Source organism: Culex quinquefasciatus, chromosome 3 (assembly GCF_015732765.1).
Source record: "Culex quinquefasciatus strain JHB chromosome 3, VPISU_Cqui_1.0_pri_paternal, whole genome shotgun sequence".
Lineage (NCBI taxonomy): Eukaryota > Metazoa > Arthropoda > Insecta > Diptera > Culicidae > Culex > Culex quinquefasciatus.
The window spans coordinates 75,867,377-75,877,338 of NC_051863.1; the positions used below are offsets into that span (position 1 = coordinate 75,867,377).

General features: G+C 44.3%; 2 long non-coding RNA genes across 2 annotated transcripts; both read left to right on the forward strand.

Moving 5' to 3' along the window:
* The first annotated feature begins 5,303 nt into the window (after positions 1-5,303).
* LOC119770712 lies at positions 5,304-5,554 on the forward strand. Its single transcript, XR_005278957.1, has 3 exons — positions 5,304-5,325; positions 5,417-5,480; positions 5,532-5,554. It is a non-coding gene; the product is annotated as an uncharacterized LOC119770712 (long non-coding RNA).
* A 1,404-nt stretch (positions 5,555-6,958) lies between these two features.
* Positions 6,959-7,209, forward strand: LOC119770576. The gene is made up of 3 exons (XR_005278898.1): positions 6,959-6,980; positions 7,072-7,135; positions 7,187-7,209. It is a non-coding gene; the product is annotated as an uncharacterized LOC119770576 (long non-coding RNA).
* The last annotated feature ends 2,753 nt before the right edge of the window (positions 7,210-9,962 follow it).

The following is a 9,962-nucleotide window of genomic DNA, read 5'->3' on the forward strand; positions in this document are numbered from 1 at the left end:
AAAAATTTGTCTGATTACTCCTTCCTTCTTCCTTCCCCGTAAAATTCAGAATTAGGGAAGCTGTGGGTAAGACGGCCAGGCGGGGTAAGACGGCCACCCCACTATAGGCCATCTCCATACAAACAAGCGGCCAAATAATTTTTTTGCTTTTTAAATGTTTTTTTTTTCATACGAATTTGGGTAATTGTATGGTATTGAAATGATATACGTCGATTTTTATGACTTTTCATGTTTTTCAATAGTTGATTGTTTATAATAAATAGTCTTTTCATACATTTGCAAGTGCAACAGAATTGCGTATATATTGTATTGCAAGTTTATATTATTAAATTATGGATAAGCTAATACATCCCCACTTTAAGGACACAACCCCTCCCTCCTCTTACATTCACCCCCCTCCCCCTCTCCTCCTCCCCACCAACAAAATTTGGTTAAGCGTAATAAACTCATTTTAAGTCAAATATTTATTATTTACTACTGTGTGTTTCTTTTTGTGAGTCCATGCCATATAACTTGAGAAACCCCCCCCCCCCCCCACCCTAACGGGCATAAATTGCGAAAATTTTAATTGTTAAATCAAATAACAGAAAAATTAATTTTATTCAAAATATTAATTATGAAGTAAAACGATAAAATACAAACCATATTCTTAAAATTCATTTGATTATAGAGTTTGTGACAGCTTCAGGATATGTTAAAGGTACTTTTTATGATGTTTTGTACTAACCAACATAGATTGATCGCAGAAATTCATCATGCTAAGTAAACATTTTGCTGAATACTTTTTTCGGTATAAAACTGAGATTCTCCAGTTTCGCTTGAGAAACTTTGGTACGAATACCTTATTTTGACTAAGGTACTCAATTTTAAATGTAGGCAACAGAACATTCCAATAAAGTCATTTCGAACTTCTTGAAACCAGTTATTGATTTTTGAAGCGACGATGCCCACGAAGTAGGTAGCAAAGCAAGTGAAATAAACGGGCGCATATGTAGATTGCAGCAAATTTTGATAAAACGTAAATGTTCAAAATGGCATATCTCCGAAAACGCAAAAAATCGCACGCTGGAAATTTCAGCAATGTTAGATTATAATCCAATCTTTCAAGTGATCTTAGTTTCATGTTTAGCATCGGTTAGCAAAAAAAGTACTCGATTAACAAACACAAAAAAAATAAGTTTTGTCAAAAAAATGCTCCAGTTATTCGATGAAAACTTCAGTTTTTGGTTTGGAAACAACATTTTATTTATAAATAGTTTCAAAGCTTATCTCATTACCTTTCCAACGATGTATAATTGTCCTAATAAAATATTTAAAATGGCTGAGCTATGTTAAAATTAAACAATCAGCCTTTTTCACGAAAAACGCTAGTTTTTACTCCATTTTTTGAGTTTCAGCTTGCGTATCTCCGTAATGAACAAACTTAGAGCTTTGAAAATTTGGATTTTTCTTAGTTAGAATGTTTACTTTCGAGAAAAAAATACCAAAAAATATTTGGAGAAGGTCACTTTTTTGAAACTTGACCACCCAATGTACCATAGTGCCCCACTGTTTTAAAAAGTTTACTAATGAATATTACTAAAATGTTCAGCAATACTGTTCCTCATGCTAAATAATGCATGTGGAGTCACCTTTGCCAGAAATATTGTTTAAAATAGTATAAATATAGCTCGGTTGGCGAACGACTGGACATGGCGTACCATAGGTACTTCGAGTACCGCAGGAATAAAATAGACCCACCAAGTGGTCCATTATCCTCTTGTTCAGTAACTCCGATACCCTGGCCTCCCCGCGGCGCTAGCCGGGATACTAGTAACCATTGGAGAGATCGGGTAACCAACCCCGGTGGGAACTATGGTAGTATGCTGACAGGGAAGGGGGCTCCATCCTCTTCGGAGGGTGTAGCTATACCGTTAGGCCTCGAGAGAAAGGCCCCCGTTACGGTGTCGAGAGAAAACCGGAGCTGGGTCTCGGTAGCTTCAAGGTGGCAGCCCCACCCCGAGACTAGGTATCGCAGCCCCAATCCGACTGCATACCGAAAATTCAAGTATTACGAACAATCAAGAAGGAATAAGGATCCGGAACAAACGGCATAGACCTAGGCACGAAAAGGACACCGATTGGAAACTCGAAACATGGAACTGCAGATCGCTACGTTTCGATGGGTATGAGTACGCTCTGTTGAACGAGCTCAAACCCCGCAACTTCGATGTTGTAGCGCTGCAAGAGATGTGCTGGAAGGGAGCGAAGATGTGGGAGGATGATGCTTTGGAGCTCACCATGTACCAGAGCGGCGGAGCCGAAAACAAGCTGGGAACCGGCTTCATAGTGTTGGGCAAGATGCGGAGTCGTGTGATAGATTGGGAGCCGATCGACGACCGGATGTGTAGATTGAGGATTAAAGGCCGTTTCTTCAACTATCACATCTTCAACGTACATTGCCCACACGAGGAATCATCCGATGCCGAGAAGGAAGCGTTCTACGCGAAGCTGGAGCAGAAGTTCGACAGCTGCCCGCAGAGGGACGTCAAGATCGTCATCGGAGATATGAACGCCCGCATAGGAAGGGAGGAGATGTACAAGCCGGTGATCGGGCCGAACAGCCTGCACACCGTCACGAACGACAACGGCCAGCGGTGCATCAACTTCGCAGCCTCCCGCGGTATGGTGGTACGGAGCACATTCTTCCCCCGGAAAGACATCCACAAAGTCACCTGGACATCGCCTAACCAACGAACAAAAACACAAATCGACCACGTCCTCATCGACGGCCGATTCTTCTCGGACATACGGAACATCCGCACGTACCGCGGTGCGGACATCCACTCGGACCACTACCTGGTGGGTGCAAGCATGCACTCAAAACTGTCGACGACGTATCACCGACGACGGAGCCGGCTCCCACCGCCGTTCAACACCGAGCGGCTGCAGGACACGGCTGCGGCTCAGCACTACGTGCAGCAGCTGGAAGCGAGCCTGCCAACGGAGGAGGAACTCGGCGCTGCCTCGCTCAACGATGGATGGAGCAGAATATGCTCGGCCATCGGCAGTGCCGCTGAAGCCGCGCTAGGTAGTACGGTCCGAGTTGGAAAGCAGCGCTGGTTCGACGAGGAGTGCCAGCGGCTACTTGAAGAGAAGAAAGCAGCTTATGCGGTGAAGCTGAGAGCTGCAACTGATGAGAACGTGGCCAGATACAAACAAGCGCTGAACCAGCAGAGAACGGTCTTCAAGCTCAAGAAGCGTCAGCTGGAAGATCGCGATCGCGCCGAAATGGAGCAGCTGTTCCGGCAGAACGAGACGCGTAAGTTCTACGAGAAAGTTAACCGGTCCCGCAAAGGCTATGCGCCGCAAGCCAACACTTGTCGGGACGCCGAGGGAAACCTTCTTATGGACAAAGGCGAGGTGTTGAACAGGTGGCAGCAGTTCTTCAACGAGCACCTCAACGGCGATGTAGCGCATGGAGACGGCTTTGAAGCCCAACTTGGACCGCCCGCTGCTGACGAACAGTTCCCGGCACCTGATCTGTCTTTCCGGGTGAAGAAGGAGATCAGGCAGCTGAAGAACAACAGGGCCGCCGGTAAGGATCGGTTACCAGGTGAGCTCTTCAAATATGGAGGAGAGCAGTTGGCGAGGGCGATCCACTTGGTGATTTTTAAGATCTGGAGGGAGGAGAAACTACCAGCAGAATGGATGGATGGTGTCGTGTGCCCCATCTACAAAAAGGGCGATAAGCTGGACTGCGGCATCACGCTTATCAACGCGGCCTATAAAATCCTCTCCCAGATCCTCTGCCGTCTGCTGACACCGTACGCACGGAGGTTCGTGGGCCCCTACTGGCGCTCGGGCCACCACGGACCAAATTTTCTCGCTCCGGCAGATCCTCGAGAAATGCCGTGAGTACAACGTGCCCACACATCACATCTTCATCGATTTCAAGGCAGCGTACGATACAGTCGACCGCGAACAGCTATGGCAGATCATGCACGAGAACGGATTTCCGGACAAACTGACTCGGCTGATCAAGGCTACCTTGGATCGTGTGATGTGTCACGTGCGAGTGGCAGGGGAGCTAGCGGACCCCTTCGAATCGCACCAAGGGTTACAACAAGGTGACGGCTTATCCAATGCGCTGTTTAACATCGGACTTGAGGGAGTTGTGCGAAGAGCGGGTATAGACACGAGAGGCACGATTTGCAACAGGACAGTCCAACTTCTTGCTTATGCGGACGACATTGATATTATAGGCCCCCAAAACCAAAGCTAAAAACTCGATTCGCCACCTACATCCGAGTAGGAGAACTTTAGTGCAAGGTTACGTTTACGTTTTTGCGCGATAAGTGCAAAGGCGAGTGAAAACTATTTTAATGTTTTTTAAAAGAAAATTGATCTTTTGGAATAAAATAAAGTTAACAGGTGGTAAGAAATAAAAAGTTCTATCGATTGACTTTTTGATTTTTTTGCTAAGTTGCCTTTTTCATTGAAAATTCTGAGATCCGGATTGAAAACGCGAGAATGAGGTTAGATTTCAAATTTTGAAAATCATTCCAATTACCATTTTTCAAGCAGAGCTTTGCCTTTATGGTATAAGTGACTTTAAAAAATATTTGTTCACATGAATTATCTACATTCTCAATTGATTAGTTAGGTTTTGGTTGATTAAAACATTCCCTTATTTTGAATCAGATAATGAACAGGTTAAATCGGCCATCACAAAAATATTTTCGTTTATATCAATTAAGCTATTTATTTCTTACCTGAAAATGGTATAATTTGCTATTAATGTTGATTTTATGATGAAATAAAACAATTTTAAATTGCAAACCAACTTACGCGCTGTAGGTTATAATGAAAACATCACCCCAAGTTTCAGCGCCCTCTAGTGGGGCGTAATTATGACGTTTGATTGCCTATAGCGAGAGACCTAGAGACGGTGAAAAGTGTTTACACCGCCTTAAAGACGCAAGCAGGACGAATTGGATTGGCCATGAATACGACGAAAACAAAGTACATGAAAGGGAGGTGTTACGGTGAATTGCGCCGGCCCATTGTAACGACGCCGCTGAAGCAGCGCGTCATAAACAAAGCGTTGCGTAGACCGGTGACAAATGTCACGAGTGACATTCGCGACGTGTGTCTGGGGATGGTTCAGCGAAGATGGATGTAAACAAAAGAAAAAGAATTTTGTTCCCGCACGAAACCGCGATGTGTGCGACATTGCGGTGCAGTTTGCTTTAATTTATTTATAATTTTTGTTGTTAAAAATGTAAATTGAAAAGCAGATCCCAAACTATCGCTATCGTGGCGGTTTGGAACCAGCTGCTAAAGGTTAGTGTTAGTACATGCACTTGAAATTAATTTAGTTAAAACTTAAAACTAGTGTTAGTACTTAAAACTAAAGCTTAATCTACTATCACAGGGCAGTGACTAGTAAGAGAGCAGAGCGGGCAAGTGTGACCTGGGCCTGGCGGAAGAAGACCAATGTAAGCTTAATTATACTGACTTGTAAACATTTTTTAACCAAATAAATATAGCTTTTAGCTCGACATGCACCCACAGAAAGACAGGGTGTCAGCTCAAAAGACTTCTTTTACTCGTCGCAACATTCTAAAAGATTGCGGTCGCCATGAACCAGGAGGAAGTCGGTTCACACTGCCAGCTATGGCTCTGGCTGGATTCGGAGTGGATAGTAAGCGGTGGTCACCAAGAGCGAGATGGCATCGTCGGTATAATCGCTGCTCTGGATCATTCTTTCATCCGACGACAAAGCCAAAAACCGTCCCAGAAGTTTCACCAGAGGAAGAAGCAGTCGTCGAAGGTCGCCAGCACAAGCGGGACATCGTCCACCTCCGGCGGAGGGCTCGTTCGAGACTGGGGAATCCTGAGGCCCGTAGGTTCCGAGTGGAGCAACCATCGGAGCGGGTACGTCGGGAACCACAGATCCGGCAAGGGCAGGAGCTGTCAGAGCGCGATGCTGAGCGAGCCAAGGTCAAGACGGAGCTGCAATTCGGGTGGAAACTTTTAGTACACGGGATCAAGAGTTGGAGGACAAGTTGGTTAGGGAAGAAAGACGATCTGCACCCGATCTCTGTTTGTCAAAGTCGGCAAAGTGTCAGTCAGACACACCGGGACAAGTCATCATTCTCGGCAGATTTACCGGGAAGAAGGTCGAAAGGTCTGTCAGGTTCGCCGGGACTAAAGTCGATGGATCCGTCAGGTGCGCCGGGATTAGTGACAACTCGTCCGTCAGGTCCGTCGGGACAAAAGCCACAGAACGATGACACAGAGGATCACGAAGTGACCGTCGGTGGCACCAGCGCCAACTTCTACAAGAATCAAGCGGCTAGGATATCACCATTAGGACGACCGGAGCCGGCAAGCAAGCAGCGTATGCATCAGGATCAGGAGAGAAGCGGTAAGGAGACGGGTTCTCGTGAAGCGTCTTCAACCTCGCCATTCAAGTTGGCGTGTAACGCTGGGAAAGAAGCCGGAGACCGAACCAGGTCACCCTCACACGGGTTGGGGACGTAACCGAGTTCGAGTTCACCGTCAAGATGCTGCTTTGTTTTGCAATGGGTTCTAGATTGAGTATGCAATCAAAAGATTTCGGCGCGACCGTACGTACTGGTTGTGAGGAAATTCTGGTAATACCACACCTTCCTCACGGGTCGGGGAAATGTTACGGTGAATTGCGCCGGCCCATTGTAACGACGCCGCTGAAGCAGCGCGTCATAAACAAAGCGTTGCGTAGACCGGTGACAAATGTCACGAGTGACATTCGCGACGTGTGTCTGGGGATGGTTCAGCGAAGATGGATGTAAACAAAAGAAAAAGAATTTTGTTCCCGCACGAAACCGCGATGTGTGCGACATTGCGGTGCAGTTTGCTTTAATTTATTTATAATTTTTTGTTGTTAAAAATGTAAATTGAAAAGCAGATCCCAAACTATCGCTATCGTGGCGGTTTGGAACCAGCTGCTAAAGGTTAGTGTTAGTACATGCACTTGAAATTAATTTAGTTAAAACTTAAAACTAGTGTTAGTACTTAAAACTAAAGCTTAATCTACTATCACAGGGCAGTGACTAGTAAGAGAGCAGAGCGGGCAAGTGTGACCTGGGCCTGGCGGAAGAAGACCAATGTAAGCTTAATTATACTGACTTGTAAACATTTTTTAACCAAATAAATATAGCTTTTAGCTCGACATGCACCCACAGAAAGACAGGGTGTCAGCTCAAAAGACTTCTTTTACTCGTCGCAACAGGAGGTGCTCAAAGGACGTTGACCCCCCAAGACTCACCCCTCTAGCTGTGGATGGCGATGAACTGGAGGAGGTGAGCGAATTCGTGTACTTGGGATCGCTGGTAACGGCCGACAACGACACCAGCTTAGAGATCCGGACTCGTATCCACTCCGCGAATTGCGCCTACTTTGGATTACGGAAAACCTTGACATCTGATCGAGTGCAACGCGCCACGAAGCTGACCCTGTACAAGACACTGATTAGACCGGTTGCCCTCTATGGCCACGAGACCTGGACGCTGCGGCAAGAGGACGAACGAGCCCTTGGAGTTTTCGAACGGAAGGTGCTGCGAACGATCTACGGTGGAGTACGTACAGCTCAGAACGAGTGGCGAAGGCGCATGAACCACGAACTGCACGCGCTGCTGGGAGAACCGACCATCGTCACCCTGGCGAGAATCGGGAGGCTCAGGTGGGCCGGCCATGTCGCGAGGATGGACGAAGACCATCCTGTCAGGATGCTCTTTGACCGCGCGCGACCGGATGGCGGCACTGGCCGAAGAGCAGGAGCGCAGCGTGCACGATGGGGTAATCAGATCGAGGCGGACCTAAGAAAGATCTGCAACCTAGGAGACTGGCGAGCTGCAGCCCAGAACCGAGCAACATGGAACAACCTTCTTGATACAGCACGGGCACCGCGTATGGTGTTCTAAGCTGTTTGGTATGGTATGTGGGTAATTCTCCGCCAACTCACACAGCAGTTGCCCCGACCCCTCTTCGATTTGCGTGAAACTTTGTCCTAAGGGGTAACTTTTGTCCCTGATCACGAATCCGAGGTCCGTTTTTTGATATCTCGTGACGGAGGGGCGGTACGACCCTTCCATTTTGCACATGCGAAAAAGAGGTGTTTTTCAATAATTTGCAGCCTGAAACGGTGATGAGATAGAAATTTGGTGTCAAAGGGACTTTTATGTAAAATTAGACGCCCGATTTGATGGCGTAATCAGAATTCCGAAAACGTATTTTCATCGAAAAACACTAAAAGTTTTAAAATTCTCCCATTTTCCGTTACTCGACTGTAAAATTTTGGAACATGTCATTTTATGGCAAATTTAATGTACTTTTCGAATCTACATTGTCCCAGAAGGGTCATTTTTCATTTAGAACAAAATTTTTCATTTTAAAATTTCGTGTTTTTCTAACTTTGCAGGGTTATTTTTAGAGTGTAAAAATGTTCTACAAAGTTGTAGAGCAGACAATTACAAAATTTTGATATATATACATAAGGGTTTGCTTATAAACATCACAAGTTATCACGATTTTACGAAAAAAGTTTTAAAAAGTTGGTCGTCATCGATCATGGCCGTTCATGGTCACCCGCGACAGACACGGACGACGAAACAAAGAGAAACGCAAAAAGTAACTTTTTCAAAACTTTTTTCGTAAAATCGCGATAACTTGTGATGTTTATAAGCAAACCCTTATGTCTATATATCAAAATTTTTGTAATTGTCTGCTCTACAACTTTGCAGAACATTGTTACACTCTAAAAATAACCCTGCAAAGTTAGAAAAACACGAAATTTTAAAATGAAAAATTTTGTTCTAAATGAAAAATGACCCTTCTGGGACAATGTAGATTCGAAAAGTACATTAAATTTCCCATAAAATGACATGTTCCAAAATTTTTTACAGTCGAGTAACGGAAAATGGGAGAATTTTTAAAACTTTTTTATTGTTTTTTTCGATGAAAAATACGTTTTTTCGGAATTCTGAGTACGTCATCAAATCGGGCGTCTAATTTTACATAAAAGTCCCTTTGATGCCAAATTTCTATCTCATCACCGTTTCAGGCTGCAAATTATTGAAAAACACCTCTTTTTTCGCATGTTCAAAAATGGAAGGGGTCGTACCGCCCCTCCGTCACGAGATATCAAAAAACGGACCTCGGATTCGTGATCAGGGACAAAAGTTACCCCTTAGGGCAAAGTTTCACGCAAATCGAAGAGGGGTCGGGGCAACTTTTCCCGATTTCGTGTGAGTTGGTAGAGAATTACCCATGTATATAGCTCAAAATAAAAAAAATATTTCCGAACTTGAAACTGGATGTAATTTTCATGAATTACAACTTAGGCATTTTTGTTAAATAACAATATGTTTTTCTGTCTTCAAATATTTTTAATATTGTTTAGGGACCATCCATAAACCACGTGAACACTTTAGGGGGTGTATGGCGATTGTCCACGCTCCATACAAAAAGATTTTTTTTGTATGGACAATTGTCCACGAGGGGGGGGGGTTCGAGATTACCAAAAAAGTGTCCACGTGGTTTATGGATGGTCCCTTACATAATTTTGATTTACTTATTCTAATCGAAATACACAAACTAATTTTTTTGTATCAAATTGTGTTTGTTTTGTAGTAAAAATTCATAGTTTTTCATAAAATGTGGTCGCAATAACATGAAATTCACTGAGCCAAAATATGAAATTTTTTAAACAGCATTTTTCTTCACATTTGAAACCTGGTTTTTTTCAACCAAAATAGTTATGGTGTTCAGAGAAGTCTGTTGAACCAACCATGTAAGTGTTTGGGTGGATTTAGCAAAGTTATTAAGTTAATTTATAGCATTGGCCGTCTTACCCCACATGGGTGGCCGTCTTACCCCGCGTATTTCATATTATACGATTTCAATTATTTTTTTTAAATTGCTGAAAAGTATTGAAA